Raw genomic sequence first — 14557 nt, forward strand, 5'->3', positions numbered from 1 at the left:
TGTTCAGGGGGTGGAGGAAAGTGTAAGTATCATCTCTACTGCCATGGGGGAGTTTGTTCTCTAGGGTGAGAGAATCAGTCCCATGGAAAGAAAAATGACAGATGGGTAGGAACACAGATTATTTGACCTTTCCAGGCTGCCACTCTCTCATCTGTAATGGGCATAATCATATCCACTTCATGGAGTCATTATGAGGATTAAGTCAACTAATGTATGTAAAGCACTTAACAGAGTACCGGCCACATACTAAATGCTTAATAAATGGTGTTTTAAAATGTCAACCCCAAACAAGGCAGCAAATGTTAAAATCCAGGGATAGGTAACACCTTTTCAGAGGCAGGAGAGGTCACTATAGGCCAGCAGGGCCAGGAAGCCTTCCTAGAGGAGGAGGCATACTTTCATCAGGACCTTCTGAGGCCACGGCAGAAGTGGACAGTCTGAAGCAGCTCCTGTCCATCCTGCCACCTGCTGTCCAAGCCATGCACTGTGGCTGGCACAGAGGTCAGGGCTTGGGTGGCTTGACCATCCAGAGCAGCACTGAGCTGGCCATTTATGTGCTGCCAGAACTCCGTGGCCGAGATGTGGGGGCTGCAGGTGGCCCTGTCTGTCTGCCTCAGTTGTCTTGTGCAGCGTGGAACAAAGACCCAGCTCGAGGCACACTTCTTAAGAGCTTTTTGATGGGAATGATGGGTTCACCCAGTTCCCTGGGGAGCCAAGAGTACTGCCAGGCTTCTCTAATTAATCTTCTAAACATCCCTGTGGGCTGGAAAAGATGCTGTTGACAGAGCATTCTGGCCGTTTCATGGGCACGCTCCTTTGAAGCTGCCTCTGGGGTCCGAGAGCGTCTGGCTTTTGTTTGCATCTGTCTGAACTGTTGAGTGTGCTGGGGTCTGTGCCACACAGCTTTCCTCTTCCCTCCCTGGTGCTCATTCAGCCACCTCACACGCCTTAGGCTTCTGGGAGTGTGTGTGTGTGTGTGTGTGTGTGGCTAGGAACGATATTCTGGAAGGAGAGCAATGCTTCTTCTGGCAATTTCCAGTCACCCAACTGGCCTGGGGCCTGGTGGGTTGTCGCCAGGAGTTGGCTTGCTAGTTGGGGGTGGGAGGTGGCTCTGGTGCCTACTTAGCTCCCAGAGCTCAGGTCTTAGTATTGGCTCTGAGATAGTATCATGGAGGTACTGCCAGCTCAGTCTTGTGGCTGCCATGAGAGGTAGGCAATGAGGACAGGAGACATGGTCCCTGAGTCTGGCCCTGGGTGATGTGTGGCCAGCAGTGGGACCCAACCATGAGGTTGCGGCTCTTGGCTCTTGGGACACCTGGCTCTTGAGAGACCTAGGTCTGGCTAGTTTCTGACTTCTGTGGCTACATGTAGAGTCACATGTGTGCAGGGAGAGGGAAGGGTCACTTTTGCCTGGAGGAAGTGGCTGCCAGCCCAGGGGGACCCAGGCCCCTGAGAGCCTGGTGGGCCCAGTGAGAGGCAGTGTAGAGTGACGGTTGTGAGTGCCAACCCTGAACCGTCTGCCTGGCGCCCACCCAGCCTTTGACCTTGTGCAAGTTCCTGAGCCTCTCCGTGTCTCACTGGATTGTCATTAAGGATTACCCGAGATAGTGTATGTCAAATGCTTTGGTCTGTGCCCGGCTCCTAGTGAGCATGATGTAGATGTCAGCTGAAGAGGTAAGTGCTGGGCGGGGAGTAGGGTACTAGGAGTGACTTGCACTAACAGAAATTATGAGCCCAATTCATGGAGATGCCCAGAGATAGGCCCTTGGTTCTATCTCTGTGTAGGAATATTCTTGGTTCTTTCCTCACCAGGGTCCTTGAGAATTTTCACGGGGATACTGCTGACAAGGGATTCCATGAATGTGGCGTACGAAGCAGCCTTAAATCAGAAGCACAGTGTCTGCACCGCCGGCCTGCAGGCTGCCCGAGACAGGGCTTGTTTCGTTGGCTCAGCGTTTCCAGCCCTTTTGAGTTAGTTGTTAACATTTCAAAATCTGGACCATCCAATTAAATATTTGGCTTTCTGGCTTCTTTGGAAGGAAGGAAAGCGCTGTCCCTCCCCTCAGGGCAAGACCAGGCAGGAGCTGAGTGGCAGCTGCCCCCTGCGTGGGCAAGCACCCAGACCACGTCCCTCCCTGTGCTACCTGCGCAGTGCTGTAGGCAGCAGGATGACCTGCACACTTTCTTAGGTCACCCTACCTTTTCCCTGGTGACCTGAGGTCTGAGTAAACCAGGGTTTTCAGCCAGAGGCCCTCTCTAGCCAGGTGATGTTAGCCTTCGCTTATTGGGAGTCAGAAGCATCATTCAGTGGGGCCAGCACCGTGTTGGGGGCTTTACTGTCTCTTTAACCTTCCAAAGCTCTAGTTTACAGAAGAGAGAGATGAGGGCAGTGCAGTTATTAGGAATGATATCAGTGGCTAATGTGTCCTGAGAGATCCCTGGGTGCCAAGCGCTGTGCCCTTTATCTGTACCTCATTCATTCTTCACCACCACCCATGAGGTAAGCACCATTATTCTTTCCATTTTACAGGCAAGAACCTGGGACACAGGGAGGTTAGGGAAGCCTGCCCAGGGTCCTGCAGCTGGGAAGCAGTCGAGCCAGGACTTGACCTCAGAGACTGGTTCCAGAGTCACGCTCTCCTGAGTGGCAGAAAGGGACTCATTCTGAAGCCGTGTTCTTAATCACTCTGCTCTATTGGCAGGCACATGGACTGGAGCTTGCTTAGGCCAGGTGACCTTTCCTCAGGGAGAAGACATTCAGGTCATTAGAGAATACCCTAGATTTGCACCTCTACCCTCTTCTCAGCCCCACCCACCAGTTCTTCTGCCTTAACTTCTCAGCCTGGCCTAGGTTTCCTCCTGTAAGTTCTGTCCTTCAAGCTCACACGTCCTGTCTTATCTGAAGCCCTCTGGGACTCACCCGTTCAGAATCGATCATACTTGATGCTATCATAGCACAGGAGATGAGAATTATATGAGAAACATATGAGAATGATCAGGTGGCCCCTGCCAGTCTGTGCGTTCCTCTAAAGGAAGAATCCTGCCTTGCTCATTTGCCATCCTCGGGGCTTTGCACAGTGTTTGGCACATAGTTGCTCAGTTATTGAATGAAATTTGTAAAGGTTCTCTTGTTTGGATTTCTACCCAGATGCCCATCATGTAATTCAGAGGGATCTGGGTGCCTTGGCTACTAGTCTGCCATGGTCAGGTGTGTTTTTGTTGCCTGTAGGTAACATATTGAGCATTTTATGATGGTTCAGTGCCCTTCCCTGCCTGTCATGGGGGAGTACCTCTAAGAGCCTGCTGACATCACACCGTATCAGAGCCATGGACCTCTTTCCTGAAGATTGTACATTTCAGTTCATTTCTCTTATCTGGGAGCTCCAAAGTCGATCTCAACTCCTCCCCACCTTTCCTCCTATCTCTTAAATCTAAGTAGAGAAAACAGAGAATGGAGATAGAAGAATAGAAGCTCTTTAGCTGCTGGTAGCATTGGGTTAATCAAGTGAAAAGAGGAATTTGATCTGGGATACAGATTAAGGAAATCTCAGGAATACCGAGTGGCCACCGATGTTATTCTCTCTAAGAGGGAGGCTGGGAACAGTAGAAAGATGGCCACTGTCTACGTTGGGATTTAGGTCTGCTGGACATGGGGTAACTGTCTGCATCTAGGACAGTAGGAGCTGGAAGTGGCTAGAGATGGCCTTTATAAATAGCCTGGGTATGTACCTTGCTGTAATAAAGGGATCAAAAATACATCAGCTCCACTGTGAGCAAGTCCTGTAACAGTCCAACTGGTCAAGGCATCTCTGTTCACCCTGAAGTTACTGTTCCTCCACCATCCGTCAGGGAGCTGTCCTCATCTGTGTGATGGAAGCTGGGTTGCTGGCATGTTGCAGCTCACGGAAAGGGGAAATGAGAGTGATGTCTAGTGTGAGTGGAGGTAACATACATCAGTTCTGCTAACAGTCCATCAGTGAGAAGTTACTCCTAGGACCAAAGCCACCAGGCACCTGGGAAAAAGAAGAGAGGAGATTTCGGGGCCTGTAAACCTCTGATTACACCTGTCTGTTAGAGCGTGGTCTCTGACACAGGTGGAACCTGTTAGAGGGTGCAAGGAGAGAAGTAGCCTGCACTCAGGTGAAAGAAAACGGGCGTTCAGGACCACGAGGCTTTTGGAGGTTAGTGTCCCGGAGGAGGGAAATTATGACCCTGGAAACAGCAGGCGGAGTTAATTTCCTTTCCAGATTGCACGGTACCAAAGCAGAGAAGGACTGGCTCCAGAGAGTAAATGGGGCTTTCACAATCATCCTCCATACAAATGCGCTATTTTCCAGTGGGGAGACTGTGCCAGGGAGGGGAAGGGACTTGCCCAGTGTCACATAATAAACCCAAGGCAGGGCCAGGACAAGAGATGTTTCTTGGTGGGAAACTTTTCTGTCAAGCTGCAGGACCTCTGTGCCCAGGTGAGGGCACCATGTGGGGAGCTTTACAGAGCCTCCTCTATCTTCTCTATTCCTCTCTGCTCCTGGGTGGGAAATTTCCGCTCTGATGTGATGGTTAAGAGCACGGGGCTTTGGAGTCAGACTGCCCAGGTTTGACCTCTGGCTTTGTCTACTTGTTAGCCAAAGGGTTTTGGGCACATTACTTCTACCTCACTTGGTCTTGGTTTTCTCATCTGTGAAATGGAGGTAAGAGTCTTATACATTATGGGGTTGTTGCAGGGACTGAGTGAATACCTGTAAAGCACTTAGCACAATGCCTGGCAAATCAACAAATGTTAGCTATTTTTATTCTTATGTGTTCCTTGGATTTGACCCCATATGGATAGATCTCTTCAGATGCCCCAGGCAATATGCAGTTGTGGGGAGAGACGAGAGGCTGGCTTTCTTACCCATGAACACATTGGTGCCTCAGTGGATCTGCTTCGTCTGGCAGGATGTGGGACCTGGGATCAATACGTTTAGGTGGAAGTATTTAGGGGAAAATCAAGTGAAGATCAGGGGTCTGCAGTGCTGCTTAGGGAAGGGAAAGTTGTTGATATTGGAGGATGGGGAGGACCCTGTGGTCAGGGGCAGCTGGAGAGGTTTCCCACATCATCCCCTCTGTCCAGGTCCCACCAGCTGCTTGGCAGATGGAGCAAAGTGTGTGTTCTGTTGATAGACAGGGTGGAGGGGGCAGCGCAAATCCAAGTCAGCAACAAAAACTCCATCCCACAGGGCTTTCTGAGGCAGGGCCAAAGCTCCTACCTTGGGCGTATGGAGAAGGGGTAAATGATCATGGAGGGCCGAATGACCAGCCCAAGCTGAAGACACGTTTTCCAGTTCTGCCAAGATCTGTGGGTTAGGGCCCTTTCGTCGTAGGTGAAAGATAACTCAAACTGACTTCAGTGGCAGCTGGATTGAGGGCTCACAGACATGAGTCCTTTCTGTCTGTTTCTTGGGTCACCTTCTCTCCTGTTGGTTCCCATCTCAGGCTCCAGGAGAGTGGAGCAGCTCCAGACTCCGATTCTCTTAGGTGTGATCCTCAGAAATCCCAGCCAGGTTCTCGTCGACTGGATGACATTCCCATCCTTGATTTAGTCACCAGAGACATGTCCTGTGACTGGCTTAGGCCCAGCATGAAAGCTGTGATGAAGAGGGACTCAGAAGACGGGCAAATGTCCATGACAGATGGCCACAGCAGGGCCTCCTCTGAAATGGGAGCCCTCTCATCAAATAGGCCCAGGGCCATTTATTTTCTCTTCTCCTTTGAGGTGGCCACTGCAGGGAAAAAAGAGAAGGGAAAATTGGGGAAGAGCCAGGTGACCGCTCTGTAACAGGGTCACTGTGGACTGGAGATGCCCCTGGGACCAGACCATGTGAGGCAGGTAAAAGCTGAAGGAATGGGGCTTTTAGGGGAAGAGCAGTCTCCAGGGCGGTGGAGTGTCCTCATGTGTGGAGGGCTCTTGGAGGAAGGAAGACTCATCTGTTTTGGCCTCAAAAATAGGGCCAGAGCTGGGCCATGGAAACTGCACGAAGTCCAACATTATTCCCAGTTATGGAATTCTTTCTAGCAGTCACAGCTGCCTCAGAATTCAGCTGCACTGGGAGTTGAGGGCTCCCTTTGGATTAGCATTTATTGAGCCCTTCCTGAGAGTCAGGCATGGTGCCAGGTGATTTACCTGCATGATTGCCACCTGTCCTGAGAACCTTCCTGTGCCATAGGATTATCATTCCCTGCAGAGGGGTAGAGAGCCGCATTTCAGAGGTGAGATGGGATTCAAAGCAAGACCTGTGGATCTCAGAATCCATGCCCTTTCCACCTTACCAAGCTGCCCCTCAGTTGGAGTGTATTCCCTCCTTTGGGGTGGGGACGGTGTTGAGATTCTTGTGTCAGCTAACCTGCTAATCCTTGATTCTATTCTGTGATTAGAGTCATTTAATCTAAGTCTCACTTTTCTTATCAACCAAACGGAGCTAATAATACTCTCACAAGAGTACTGAGAGACTAAATAAGACAAAATGGGAAGATGCTTTGAAATATATAAAGCCAAGGTCAGTGGAAGGAGATTGTATAGTCTGACCTCACGTCCAGCAGAGGCTGGAAGCAGAGGTGGCTGTGAGTCTTGTCCTCCCTGTCTCTGCAGGTGCTGTCTGCCACACTCAGCTGGGGAGGCCTGTGGTGCTTCTAGCTGTCCCTGCGGTCAGCTGTCCCTGAATCTCTTATCCTGTCCCCCCCCAACCCGTTTTATTTTATTGTTCTTAATATGCACAAAATATATGTGTCATATACAATCCAGAAATGCAGACTAGTCAAAAGAACATAAAAGTATCCATTACTCCAACTACCCAGAGGTAATTGCTGTTAACACTTCAGTGCATTTCCTTCCAGATCTTCTCTACGCTTATCGTATGTGTGGATTTTTTAAAATTAAAATGGGATTATATTTAATACCACATATGCTGCTTGGTGATCTGCTTTTTCCACTTCACTACAGATCATAAACACTTTCATGACAGTAGATACATTTCTGCAACATTTTAGCAGCCATATAACATCTCATTGTATGGATGAGGTATAGTCTATTTAACTGAAAAGCCTCTATTTTTGGACATGTAGGTTGTTTGCAGCTTTTCTCTGTTACACTCCAGGCTGTGATGAGCACCCTCTCAGCCTGGTCTTTGTGCCTGTTTTTAATGATTTCCACAGGAGAGCTTGCCAGAAGTACAGTTTCTGGGTCAAAAGAGAAGTATTTCCAGATTGTCCCGCAGAAGGGCTATACCTGTGTGCTTTCCTTCCTGCAGTGTGAGCAACCGGCCTCCTCTCTTTCTGGCCAACACTGAATGGAATCCCTTTGATTTAAAAATGAACATTTATTCTTCAGTTGTTTGTTGAGTATAGACTATCAATATTTGGCAAATAGAGAAAAATGTATATTTATATTATATATGCTTTATATTTATTAAAAATATTTATAAATAAAATCAGGTACTATACTGTCACTTGAGCTAGCTAACCACTGTTAAATATATATGGTACATATATAATATATATACTTTATATAATATACATAATTGGGATTATGCTATCTATACTATTTTATATTCTTTTTTCAATATATGTGTATATGCATGCATACAGTTATTTCTCCATGTCATTAAATGTTTTGGAAATAGTTTTTTTTTTTTTTTTTTTGAGACAGAGTCTCACTGTGTTGCCCGGGCTAGAGTGCCGTGGTGTCATCCTAGCTCACAGCAACCTCAAACTCCTGGGCTCAAGCAATCCTCCTGCCTCAGCCTCCCGAGTAGCTGGGACTACAGGCATGCGCCACCATGCCCGGCTAATTTTTTCTATATATTTTTAGTTGTCCAATTAATTTCTTTCTATTTTTAGTAGAGACGGGGTCTCACTCTTGCTCAGGCTGGTTTCGAACTCCTGAGCTCAAACAATCCGCCCGCCTCGGCCTCCCAGAGAGCTAGGATTACAGGCGTGAGCCACCGTGCCCGGCCTGGAAAATAGTCTTTAATGGCTGCACAGTAGTGTGCCTTATGGATATTTTTTAACCAGTTGCCCAAGGAACATCCAGGTTGTTTCAGTTTTCATATTATAAAAATACTCTATGGCTTTTTCCTCCCAAATTATTTTATTTTTGTAAAATGTATATAACAATTTACAGTCTTAATCATTTTTAAGTATACAGTTCAGTGGTATTAAATGTATTATTCATATTGCTGTAACAACTATCACCACCAATCCATCTCCAGAATTCTTCATTTTTTAAAACTGAAACTCTGTACCCATTAAACAACAATTTCCCATTTCCCCCTCCCCCCAACCCCTGCCAACCATCATTCTACTTTCTGTGTGTATGATTTCGACTACTGTAGGTACCTCATAGAAGTGGAGTCATACAGTATTTTGTCTTTTGGTGACTGGCTTATTTCACTTAGCATAGTGCCCTCACGGTTTAGCCATGCCGTAGCATGTCAGAATTTCCTCCCTTTTAAAGGTTGAGTAATATTCCATTGTGTGCACATACCGCATTTTGACTTAATCTGTGGCCTAACACATGGTCCATCCTAGAAAATGTCCCATGTGCTCTTGACAATAATGTGTATGCTGTTGTTGTTGGGTAGAGTGACTGTATATGCCATTAGATCTAGTTGGTTTGTTGTGTTAAGTCCTCTATTTCCTTAATTATCTTCTGTCTGGTTGTTCTGTCCATTATTGAGAGAGTATTGAAGTTTCCAGCTATTATTATAAAACTATTTCTCCTTTTAATTCTGTCAGTTTTTGCTTCATATGTTAAATATTTTGGTGGTCTGTCATTTGGAGTGTAAATGTTTATAATTGTTATATCTTCTTGCTATATTGAACCTTTTATTAATATATAATGTCCTTCTTTGTCTCTTGTAACCTTTTTGATTTAAAAAAGAAAGATACTAGTATAGCCACCTCTGCTCTCTTTTGGTTACTATTTGTATGAAATATATTTTTCCATCCTTTTACTTTCAATCTATTTGTATCTATGGATCTAAATATCTGCTTTCAGGTCTTTCTCAAGGACAGTTTCTGTTGATTTATGTTTTTCCTCTGAATGGGCCGTATTTCCTGTTTCTTTGTATGCCTTGTGATTTTTTTTGTTCTTGTTGAAAAGTAGACATTTGAATCTAACAGTGTAACTCTGGAAATAGGATTTTCCCCCTTCTTCAGGGTTTGTTGTTTATTGTTACTGTTTTTGTTTATTTTTCTAATTGTTGTAGGCTGTCTCTGTGCTAAGGATCAGCCTGAGGTGCATGCCGAAGGTCTTCTCAGGCCTTTTCTGAATCTGTGCCTTTCCCTTGGAAAGTCTACCATCTAATTTTACCCATATAAGTAGTTGCCTTTGAATGTCCTACTCTTCAATGTTTGGCTTCCAAAGGAGAAAAATGGGGTGGGAGGGAAGGGCACCTGCCCTTTAAATTCCCTGGAAGTCACTTCTGTTGGTTGGGGGAGGGGGGCTTGCAGCAATGAGGGGAGGTGCGGCAATGGCCGATGCCTCTTTATCACACCTCTGTGATCAGAAGCAACAGGCAGTGATCAGAACACAGATCACCTCGGCCAGGTGCGGTGGCTCACGCCTGTAATCCTAGCACTCTGGGAGGCCGAGATGGGAGGATTGCTTGAGGTTAGGAGTTTGAGACCAGCCTGAGTAAGAGTGAGACACCGTCTCTACTAAAAATAGAAAAATTGGCGGGGCATGGTGGTGTGTGCCTATAGTCCCAGCTACTTGAGAGGCTGAGGCAGGAGGATCGCTTGAGCCCAGGAGTTGGAGCTTGCTGTGAGCTAGGCTGACGCTATGGCACTCTACTCAGGGCAATAGAGTGAGACTCTGTCTCAAAAAAAAAAAAGAACACAGATCACCAACATTTGTAGGACAGGGTACTCTTTGCCCACCTGAACTCCTTACAAGCTGCATGTTAGCTGCTCTAGGAACGTGTGCCCAGCTGCTGGTATGCTAAGAGCTGCAATTAACTGAATTTACCATCAAGCCTTCCCTGGAAGTTGAAAGCCTTCAAGAGACTCCAGAGTTTGAAAATAGTTTTATTGAACAGATTGTGCCAGTGCAATTGTTGTCTATGTGGGGAGATAGATTCCTGGTGCTTCCTACCACACCTTCCTCCCAGAATCCTCTGTTTATAGCTTTTTAAATAACACATTTATTACTATATAATTCACATACCATAAAACTCAGCCTTTTAAAGTATACAATTCAGTGGTTTTTACTATATTCAAAGTTGTACCACAACCAATTTCAGAAAATTTTCATCACCCCAAAAAAGAAACCTCTCCTCATTAGTAGTCACTTCCCATTTCCTGAACCCCCACCCCTGCCCCACAGCCCTAGTTAATCACTAGTCTACATCCTGTCTCTATAGATTGCCTATTTTAGATATTTTATATAAACATCATCATATAATATTTGATGTTTTGTATCTGGCTTCTTTAACTTAGCATGATGTTTTCAAGGTTCTTACATGTTGGAACATGGATCATTACTTTTTATGGCTGAATAATATTCCATTGTGTGGAAATACTACTTTTGCACATTTTGTTAATCCATTCATTGCTTGATGGACAGTGGATTGTTTCTACTATTTGGCTATCGTGAATAGTGCTGCTATGAACATTTGTGTACAAGATGTTGGATGGACATATGTTTTCACTTCTCTTGGATATATACCTAGAAGTGGAGTTACTGGGTCATGTGGTAACTCTGAGTTTAACTTTGAGGAACTGCGAACTGTGTTCCAAAGCAGCTTCACCTGCATGAAGGTTCCAGTTTCTCCACATCCTCATCAGCACTTGTTACTAACTGTCCTTTGATTATAGCCATCCTGAAGTGTGTGAAGTAGTATCTCATTGTGGTGTGGTTTTTATTTGCATTTCTCTAGTGACTGATACTGAACAGTTTTTCATGCGCTTATTGGCTACTTGTATATTTTCTTTGGAGAAATAAATGTCTATTCAGATTCTTTGCCCATTTTTTTAATTGGGCTATAGGTCTTTCTGTTGTTGAATTGTAATAGTATTTTATGTATTCTAGATACAACTCCTGTTACAGATATATAGTTTATAAGTATTTGCTCCCATCCTGTAGATTATCTTTTCACTTTCTTAATGGTATCCTTTGAAATGCAAGTGTTTTTAATTTTGATTAAGTCCAGTGTATTTTCTTTTACTGTTTTTTTTTGCTTTTGGTGTTATATCTAAGAAACCATTGCCTAATCAAGGTTATGAAAATTTACTCCTGTGATTTATTCTAAGAGTTTTATTGTTTTAACTCTTAAATTTAGAGTTTGAGTTAATTTTGAGTTAATTTTTGTATATGTTTGTGAGGTCAGGATCCAACTTCATCCTTTTGCATGTGGATCTCCAGTTGTTCTGGCACCATATGTTGAAAAGATTATTCTTTACCCATTGAATTGTCTTGGCATCCTTGTTGAAAATCAATTGAGCATAAATGTGTTTATTTCTGGACTCTCAATTCTATTCTATTGGTCTATATGTCTATCCTTATGCCAGCACCACACTGTCATATTACTGTGGCTTTGTAGTAAGTTTTGAGTTTGGGAAGTGTGAGTACTCCAAATTTGTTCTTCTTTTTCAAGATTTTCAAGATTTTGTTAGCCTTTCTGAGTCCCTTGTATTTCCGTATAAATTTTAGGATCAGATTGTAAATTAATGCAGGAAATAATATTTTATAGGGATTGTGTTGAATCTGTAGATCAATTTGTGGACTATTGTCATCTTAACAATATTAGGTTTTCCAATTCATGAACATGGGATGTTTTCTTTAATTTCTTTCAAAAATGTTTTGTAGTTTTTTGGTATACAAGTCTTCCATTCCTTTTGTCAAATTTATTCTAAGTATTTTATTCCTTTCATTTCACTTTCAGATTGCTCACTGCTAGTGTATAGAAATACAGCTGATTTTTGTGTATTGATCTTATACCCTGGAACCTTGCTGAACTCATTTATTAGCTCTAATATTTTTGCATATGGATTCTTAAGGGTTTTCTATATATAAGATCATGTCATCTGCAAATAAAGATAGTTTTATTCTTACTTTCTAATCTGGATGCTTTGGTTGCTTTTTGTTGCCTAATTGCATGGGCTAGTACCTCTAGTACAATGTTGAATATAAGTGACCAGAGTAGACATTCTCATTTTAAGGGGAAAGCTTTCAGTCTTTCACCATTGAGAATGATGTTAGTTGTGGATTTTTTTTCATAGAAGGCGCTTATCAACTTGAAGAAATTCTCTTTTCTTTCTAGTTTGTTGAGTGTTTTTTTCATCAAAAGGTATTAAATATTGTCTAATGCTTTTTTTCAGTATTATTCATGCAATTTTTGTGCTTTATTTTTTAAATATAGTGTTTTACATTGATTTATTTTCGTATGTTAAACCAGCTTTGCATTCCTGAAATAAATCCCATTTGGTCATGGTCTATGAGGTTATTTTATGTGTTGCTGGGTTCCATGTGTTGAGGATTTTTACATCTATGTTCAGAATAGATATTGGTGGTTTTCTTATGATGTCTTTGGTTTTGGTATTAATTTAATACTGCTGTCACAGGATGAGTTATGCAGTGTTCCCTCCTCTTCCACTTTTTGGAAGAGTATGTGAAGGACTGGTGTTAATTCTTCTTTAAATATTTGGTAGAATTCACCAGGGAAGCCATCTTTATAGAAGTTGTTTGGTTGCTAATTCAATCCTTTGGTACTCTGATGTTCTAATAGATTTTAGTAGCTTTTACTTGCTCTCCCTAGTTTTCTGCATGGTATCTTTTCATGGGAGCCCTGAGCCTCTTGATCGTGGCAAACAACCCTAACCAGAAGGTAGTCATCCTTAGTTAGTTCCCAGTTTGAGAATCGATGACTTTGAGCAGTCGTCTCTATTCTGTTCTACTGTAATACTTGAGTAGCAGCTCATCTGTGTTATAGAGCAAACCCATACCTGTCATAGTCGGGAAGGAGCACTTCCTATATTTACAATTAATTGGCAAATCAGCCTAGTGGGCAAGTTTTATTTTTTTCTGCCAGGAAACTGCCAACTACTGCCAAGTTTTAAGCAGGAGAAATGACTTAATTAAGTTCATAAGCAAGAAAGATCTTTCTAGCACAGAGTGGTGATGAGATTAGAAGGAATTAAAGATTCTAGGGAAGGAAACTGGTTGAGGGGATGAGCTGGCTTTGGGCCCTTTCTGTCTATTGTTCTGCATTTCTGGGGGCTTGACTTCTGCAGGCTGTTGCCCAGGTGCCTAGGTCAGTTGGTTTCTGCCTGAGTTTGGCCAACAGGAGGCACTGGCAGGTAACTGGAGGGCAACAGGAGAGAGAAGCCAGGGTGTCTCCCTCTGCCTCAGGCAGCACCGTTATCAGCAGTGATGTCTCTTCAGTTGCTCCAGTCCTATCAGAGGGCACCTCCTCTGTGGTTTTAGCTCCCATTAGGGAGCTTCTACTGGATTCCAGCCCCACCCAATGGCCTCAACTTCTGGGCTTTTAAAACTGCTTCCTCTCTCTGTCCTCTCCAGCCCTAGGGATGTGAGTGGCTTCCTGCTGTTGGGTATTCTGAGATGCAAAACCATCCTGTTTGGCCTCTTACTCTTTCATCCCCTATGCAGACAATTCCAGACATTCAATTCTCTTCATTTGAAAGAAATAGAGTGCTTCCTTTGTCCTAGCTGGATGCTGACGGATATCAGAGGTATTGCAAAAGCCTAGATTCTAAGTACAAAGGGCTGAACCGGGACAGGGCAGGCAAGTCAGAATGAAGAGGCATTTGAAAGAACAGCAGTAGGCCATGGAGACGGGCCGTGTGTGCGGGAAAGTTGGTGTGGGAAGGTGATTGAGGGAGGAATGAAGATGACTGTGAGATTTTTAGTTTACTTCATAGAGCAGGAAATGATGTTGTTAAACCAGGTGAGGATTACAGGAGGAGGAGCCAATTTTCCTTGGAGGATGGGAAGATACTGGGTTGGATGAGCATGGTGAAATCTCTGTGTCCACAAGAGGGTGCTGTCCAGGGAACCATTGGAATTCTGGGGCTGCTGCTCTGCATAAGGGTTTCTCAGCTCTTGAGTTATTGGTCAGGAGTCAGGAATTGTCTGCACGTAGGTGTAGGATTTGGTTAAAACCCAAGAATGGCTGAAGCTCATTTGGAGGACCACAGCGAGTGAGGAGGGCAAGGACTGAGCCTGGAGCCCCTCAAGATCCCTGCTAGCAACAGGGGAGCTCTACCTGTCCGCAGAATGCCCACCAGGGTTCTGGGCTAACAAAGGGGAGGAAGGACGCAGATGACCCAGAGCTTTCCCCTGGGGTTTACAGTGTGCCTGAAACACAAGCATTTGTATATTTGTGGCAGATTTACATTCTCAGGTGAAGACTGTAAGTAGACATTGGCCTGAGTGTCAGGACAAGTTAGTCTGAGGTTTAAATGTATTGTGGCAAAATTCACACTGAGATAATCAAGAGTCGACCAAAATAAGAGTCCTTTTATCCCTATTGTGTGAAGCTCGGGTTCAAGTCCTTCTGCA

At 44.4% G+C, this 14557-nt stretch overlaps 1 protein-coding gene across 1 annotated transcript in view; it reads left to right on the top strand.

The window, feature by feature from the left end:
* TTC7B (tetratricopeptide repeat domain 7B) overlaps nucleotides 1-14557 on the top strand; it is a 236156-nt gene that overhangs the window by 5743 nt on the left and 215856 nt on the right. The gene's annotated exons all lie outside the window — the stretch shown is intronic.

Source organism: Propithecus coquereli, unplaced genomic scaffold (assembly GCF_000956105.1).
Source record: "Propithecus coquereli isolate 6110/MARCELLA unplaced genomic scaffold, Pcoq_1.0 Scaffold646, whole genome shotgun sequence".
Taxonomy (NCBI): Eukaryota; Metazoa; Chordata; class Mammalia; order Primates; family Indriidae; genus Propithecus; species Propithecus coquereli.